General features: G+C 34.8%; 1 long non-coding RNA gene across 2 annotated transcripts in view; it reads right to left on the bottom strand.

The window, feature by feature from the left end:
* The window catches only part of LOC137638357 (uncharacterized), a 1,259,132-nt gene that overhangs the window by 512,022 nt on the left and 739,610 nt on the right, over positions 1-7,500 (bottom strand). The gene's annotated exons all lie outside the window — the stretch shown is intronic.

Here is a 7,500-nt window from a genome sequence, read left to right as displayed (position 1 = left end):
GTGACAACGATGTCAAAACTTATGGCTGGTTACGGGAATTTGACCTTTTTCTTAACCTTGACCTTGAACTTTGCTTTGACCTTTGACCTTATTATGTATTAATTACCGTGGATTTTCATACGTTCTAATATAAACCAAGTTTTAAGTCTTGGTGACAACGATGTCCAAACTTATGGCTAATAACGTGAATTGGGCATTTTTCTTGACTTCTACCTTGACCTTTGACCTTGACCTTCCAAAATTTAATCATTCCAGCTTTTTACATATCAGTTAATCCCTGCAAGTTTCATTTCTCTACAATTAAAATTGTGGCCAGGAAGCTGTTCACAATCATACACACCAATTACACACAATTATTCATTATTCCACATATCTATTATTTATTTCCTTTCCTTACAGGGCTATTTTTCCCTGTTGGAGCCCTTGGACTCATAACATCTTGCTTTACCAATTAGTGTTGTATCTTAGCTCGTAATAATAATAATATTAATAATAATAATGATAATAATAATAATGGATTTGACGATTGTAGGAAACTGTAACACTAATTGTCACAAGGAAAAACTGCGAAATAAATCTTTGAAAATTAAAGAAAGAATTGCCTTCACTATTTCTATTACTAAAATGTATTTCTTAATACTACTATACGCAATATGAAATAAGAAATTAAACAATTATGGGTAACTGTGATAGAAATAAAATGAAAAATTAGTTTATTATTACCATCGTAAACTCCATCTTTATGCTATCATTGGTGCTTAAGTCATGTAATTAGATCGTTTTCTGCAACAACCCTTTTAATATCATATGTAATTATATGATATTTATCAACTATAAACAATAATTAGATAGGACTTCAAAGGACTCCTGGAATTTTAACCTTGACCAAAATATTCTAACTATATCTAATAAAGTCCTAGGACTTCAAAGGACTCCTGGTTATAGAGGAATTTTAACCTTGACCAAATTATTCTAACTATATCTAATAGAGTCAATAAGCAGGCCATGATCAAGGCCAAACTTATGAAAAAAAAAGATCAAATAGAGATTTTAACATTATTATCTCAGTTAAACGAAGTTGGAAAGGTTATGTTTTACCCCTTGTTTGTGTGTTTGTTTTCTTGTCTGTGAGCAGCTTCCTGGCAACAATTTTTAATCATAGAGTAATTAAAATTGCAGGGATTAACTTTTATGTAAATAGATAGAAATTATTAAATTTTGAAAGATCCAGGTCAAAGATTAAGGTCACGGTCAAGCAAAATGTGCAATTCACGTAATCACCCATAAGTTTGGACATTGTTGTCACAGAGACTTCAAATTTGATTCATATTTGAATGTATGAAAATCCACGCCAATTAATAAATCTTAAGGTCAAAGGTCAAGGTTAAAGTCGAAAAATAAGGTGTCGCGGAGGAGGTCTGTGCTCTACTCAGCGCTCCTCTAGTTACCTATATGTTTAATCTTGCAAATTTCTCCCCTAGAGAAGTGTGTGTGGGGGGGGGGAGGGGGTCTGGATACGCCTCTTGACTCTATAACCCCAATTTATTTCTAGAATTGTTTCCATGAGTTATTCCGTCTTTGATATTTCCAAAGATTGGCAAAATTTAATTTTGAAAAGACAGCGACAGTTCATTTGTGGAGCAGAGAAGCCCAGCATTTCAAATCTCTTCAAGAAAAGCGACGTTTGAAAAGAACTAAAGTGACATGCGAAACCGGGTCCGAAATCATTATGCGAAAATTTTGCAAAAGGCAAAAGACACCATTTCAAGGAAATTAGTGTCTGAATTCATGAAACGTTTAAATCCTCGAAGTTTTTTTTATGAATCTGAGAACGTTTGGGGATATTGTTAAGGATCTCTCTCTCTCTCTCTCTCTCTCTCTCTCTCTCTCTCTCACACACACACACACCTATTTATCATGTTTATATATGTAGATATGTATTAATGTAAATCCTCGGGTTTTTTTATTTTGAGAACGTTGGGAAATTGTTAAGGATCTCTCTCTCTCTCTTCTCTCATCTCTCTCATCTCTTCTCTCTCATCTCTCTCTCTCTCCTATTTATCCTGTTTATATATGTATGCATGTATTTATTCGAATCGTTACGTTTTTTTTTTTAATTTGAGAACGCTTGGAATATTGTTAAGGATCTCTCTCTCTCTCTCTCTCTCACTCTCCTCTCTCTCTCTCATCTCTCTCTCTCTCTCATCTCTCTCTCTCTCTTATCATGTTTATTATATGTATGTATGTATTTATTCAAATCCCTAGCTTTTTTTTTAATTTTAGAACGTTTGGGATATTGTTTAAGGGATCTCTCTCTCTCTCTCTCTCTCCTCTCTCTCTCTCTCTCTCTCTCTTCTCTCACTCTTCTCTCTCTCTCGTCTCTCTTCTCTCTCTCTCACACCTATTCATCATGTTTTATATATGTAGACATATGTATTTCATTAAATTCTCAGGTTTTTTTTATTTGCGAACGTTTCGGAAATTGTTAAGGATCTCTCTCTCTCTCTCTCTCTCTCTCATCTCTCTCTCTCTCTTCTCTCTCTCAAGCCTAACGTTGCCTCTTTAAATTATAACTAATTATGTCGGGCAAATTTGCGTTAATGGTTAGGTATAATTCATGTTACGTTATTCATTTCAAAAGGATAATTTCATCTGTATCTATTGTGTCTGTTGCTCTGTTTGTATGTGTGTTTGTTTGTGAACAACTTCCTAGTCGCAATTTTAATCGTAGAGTAATGGAACTTGTAGGGATTAATTGTTATGCAATACGGTGGAAAAGGTAAAATTTTGGAAAGGTCAAGGTCAAGGTCACGGTCACTGCAGGACAAAGACATAAGACGTGTCCTTATTCGTTTCTGGGGTTTGGCCAAGTTTCTTCACCACGCTGGCCAAGACTCTATAGTCCATTTCTTTTAGCGATGCATATTTGCACCGACTCGGCGGCGGTGCCCTTTTAGCTCGGAAAAGTTCCTGATCGCTGATTGGTTACGAATTATCTTGTCCAACCAATCAGCGATCCGGAAACTTTTCCGAGCTAAAAAGGGCACCGCCGCGAGTCGGTGCAAATATGCATCGCTAAAAGAAATGGAGTCTAGTTACTTTCTTGTGTATTATTGTCTTTAAAAGTTTCCATATTTCTCATATCAGTTTAACAATAGATTTTACTTGGTGAATAAACTCGAGTCTTTTGAATTAGTTTCTTAATGGAAGAATAGGTTATAAGTTATAATGCACATTTTCATTCACGTCTTTCATATGGAAATAAGATCTTTCTCGACTTACTGACCCATTTGCATTTATTATGAGCTTGCCTTGAATCAATATTCTAATTCATTAATCTATAATTATTATAGTTTTAACAAGTTTATGTATTTATATCAGTTTAGAGAAAATATTTCACCTTTGGATAAACCAAGAATCATTCTAACTATGGTCAATTCTTTTTAGCGAGGCAGATTTGAACCGACTCGCAGGGGCTGTCCTTTTTAGCTCGGAGACGTTTCCTGATCACTGATTGGTTGGACAAGATAATTCTAACCAATCAGGTAGCAGGAAACTTTCCCCGAGCTAAAAGGGCACCGCTGCGAGTCGGTGCATATGCGCCTCATTAAAAAAATTGAGTATAGTTAATTATTATTATTATTATTATTATTATTATTATTATTATTTGCTAAGCTACGACCCTAGTTGGAAAAGCACGATGCTATAAGCCCAAGGGCCCCAACAGGGAAAATATCCCAGTTAGGAAAAGAAACAAGGAAATAAAAGAAGTAATTAACAATTAAAGTAAATATTTAAGGAACAGTAACTACATTAAAAATAATTATTTTATATATAAACTATAAAAAAACTAAAAGAATAAGAGGAAGAGTAGTTATACTAATTTGAAACAATTTACTTCACTTCGCTTCATATGAAATATAACATCCCTCTCAACTTACCGAGTTACTAACCCAGTCAAGTGCTCCCAATTACTGCCAAAAAGCATCATAGAGCATTTCGTTTACGAGAGATTTCTCGGCTTTACTGTTAAGTGGTGACTGCAATAAAACACAACAGGTAAGCAACACAAGAATGAAACTTAAGTTTATTGAGCTCTAAGATTAATGAAGCTAGACGTTTTTATGACTGTGCTGTTGTGGTAGTAATTTCCTGAGAGAGAGAGAGAGAGAGAGAGAGAGAGAGAGAGAGAGAGAGAGTATAGTGGACAGACTCCCTTTATTAATGTAAAATTTATTCATAGAGAGAGAGAGAGAGAGAGAGAGAGAGAGAGAGAGAGTATAGTGAACAGACTCCCTTTATTAATGTAAAATTTATTCATTTTAGAAGCGAGAGAGAGAGAGAGAGAGAGAGAGAGAGAGAGAGAGAGAAAAACTCGCTCCTCTTTACGAATGTAAAATTAATTCATTTTAGAAGCTGAGAGAGAGAGAGAGAGAGAGAGAGAGAGAGAGAGAGAGAGAGAGAGAGATAGAGAGAGAGAGAGAGAGCAGCGCTCCTCTTTACGAATGTAAAATTAATTCATTTTAGAAGCCGAGAGAGAGAGAGAGAGAGAGAGAGAGAGAGAGAGAGAGAGAAAGAGGGCACGCTCTTTCTCTTTATGAATGTAAAATTTATTCATTTTAGAAACTGAGAGAGAGAGAGAAGGGCACGCTCTTTCTCTTTATGAATGTAAAATTTATTCATTTTAGAAGCTTGAGAGAGAGAGAGAGAGATGAGAGATGAGAGAGGAGAGAGAGAGTTAGCAAACACGCTCTTTCTCCTTGTAAATGTAAATTTAACTCATTTTAGAGGCTCTAACGGTTATACAAACACGACAGTCGTAGAAATAAGGTCTTTTTAATGCATTTTTGTCTCTCCTCTTGTCCCTTCCATACTTTTCCAGTATTGGAATCTTCAGAAATAGGATCTTCACTATCATTGTTTTTAACAAAATTGTGAGTCTGACCAGTTGTGCATTATTATTATTATTATTATTATTATTATTATTATTATTATTATTATTGATCCTTCTTGCTTGACTCAATGCAGACTGTAGTGAACATATTTACTTAGACATTTTCAGAGGGACAGTGTTCTGCAAGCTCTCTCTCTCTCTCTCTCCTCTCTCTCTCTCTCTCTCTCTCTCTCTCCGAAATTTATTTATTTTTTCTAAATCTATGTTAATTTCACTAATATAAGGTAGAGCACATTTTGTGTGTGTCTTTACTCAGCATATCCTTAACACAAGAATCAGGATTCAATATTTTATCTTCAAAGCAAAATTATCTTTAGTCATAAAAGAAAGTCTTTATCAGCTCTTAAAAATGTATGGGGGGCATCAGCAGATAAGATCTGGTTATTTATAAAACGTAATAGATCTGATTTTTGGTTTGTCCCAAATGCTTTGATAATTTATAGCTATTATGACTTAGATAATTTTTTTTATAGTATATATATGAAATATTTTTTTAATGTTATTTTTCATAATCTTCTCGTAGTTTATTTCCTTATTGTCCTTTCCTCACTGGGCTATTTTCCCTGTTGGAGCCCTTGGGCTTATAGCATCCTGCTTTTTCCAAGTAGGGTTCTAGCTTAGCATTTAATAATAATAATAGTTGCTTTGGGTAGAGATTAAAGGTTGCTCATGAATGGCAGAGGCTGGGGTTAGGTTAGGTTGGGTTGCCTTGAGACTGATCTGAAATACAGGCTGCAGTGTTGCAAGAGCCCGTGCTTGGCCGCAAGGGCCAGACAATCTACAAGCAAGCAAGCAAGACTGTTCCATTTATACATTATGATCAGTGCACAACCCGCTCTCCATCAAGCCAGGTCCAGGGAGGGCCAGGCAATGGCTGTTGATCACTCTATAGGTAAAGTTAAGGTTCTCCTACCCCCCACCCCCCCCATCATCAACAAGCTCACAAGGATGGTGAGCTTGCAGACAGCACTAGAAACTATCAAGTAGGCCTGTCTCGAACTCCCGTGCAACTAATTGCCAGGCAGGGACTTTTCCAATAGGCTACCACAAAGCTAATCTCGACTTATTTCAATCATAATTCTTAAAAATTTTTTGGGACAAAGTCCTCGCTGTCGGCAGCCTAGCAGAAACAGTCCAACTTATTAGGGTCTTCCTTTATTCGACCTCACTAAGAGTTTGAAATCCCACGACTTACCTCTTACATGATCTAGCACTCCACTTCCATCTGTTTCCATTTTCTAGGTCGTAATTCTCTATCATCCAACGCCATTAGGTTTCTAGAGTTTACTCTTTTCTATTTCACGAAGTCCTGTATCCTTAACGTGGTGGATACTTTAACGTGGTGAAAGGGTTTTTGTATCGTCATGATCAGCAAAGGTGTACTAGTCATGGCCATCTATACTAGGTTGGGGTTGCTGTGAGCGATCAGAATAAAGTCTCATCACTAAGCCGCAGTGACCATCGTGGTGATGAAATGGTCATATTCAGATGTAAATAAGGATGTCGGAGGCCTTTGTCCTACAGTGGATCAGAAATGGCTGAATTCTTTGTTGTTGTTTTTGTGTGGTGTGTATATTTTTAAACTATATACATATATATATATATATATATATGTTTATATATATATATATATATATATATATATTATACGAATATACAGTATACCTTATATAATATATGTAATATATGCATACATGTATGTAGTATACACACACATATGTGTATCTATCTATATATATATATATTATATATACACTAGTACATTTTCTCCGTCTCGTATCATTTTATATCAATAATTCTCTCTCTCTCTCTCTCTCTCTCTCTCTCTCGCTCTCCTCTCTCTCTCTCTCTCTCGCTCTCTCATCTCTCTCTCTCTTCTCTCTCTCTCTCTCTCTCTAAGTAAATATCCTGAAAAAAATCCTTACACACTTAAATTCGTTTTTATTTTCTATTCAAGCTTTTGGTAATCAGGGTCTTTGTCACTATATTCATGAGTCTCTAAATAAAACTTTGAGAGTAATAGCAGTTTCCGAGAATAACACCGCCACCAGGTGGCAGCACCGTCAAGAAAACGACACTTGGAAATTTCTGATGGAACATCTTGGGGATTCGAGACGCGTCAGGATCTCAAATGGGCTCATATCTCAACATTATTTTTTTCTTTCTGTCTTTTTTTGTCGGAGAAAAAACACACTTGTTTATATATATATATATATATATATATATATATATATTCTGAGAGGGAGTTTTATTGATATTATATATCTTTGTCATAATTGCGTGTATATTGTTCTTTGATATTTATTAAATTTTTATTATTCGTTTTTGTTTTTTATTTTATTCTGAGATGGAGTTTTTATTGATATTATTTATGTTTATCGTCATTGCGTTCATGTTGTTCTTATTTGATATTTATCAAAGTTTTTATTATTATTATTATTATTATTATTATTATTATTATTATTATTATTATTATTATTATTATTATTATTATTATTACAAGCTAAGCTAAACCTGTGTTAAAAAAGCAAAATGCTATAAGCACA

This window comes from Palaemon carinicauda, chromosome 3, assembly GCF_036898095.1.
Source record: "Palaemon carinicauda isolate YSFRI2023 chromosome 3, ASM3689809v2, whole genome shotgun sequence".
In the NCBI taxonomy this organism is placed as follows: Eukaryota; Metazoa; Arthropoda; class Malacostraca; order Decapoda; family Palaemonidae; genus Palaemon; species Palaemon carinicauda.
The sequence above is the reverse complement of the archived record's forward strand: the minus strand, read 5'-3'. Positions and strand labels throughout refer to the sequence as shown.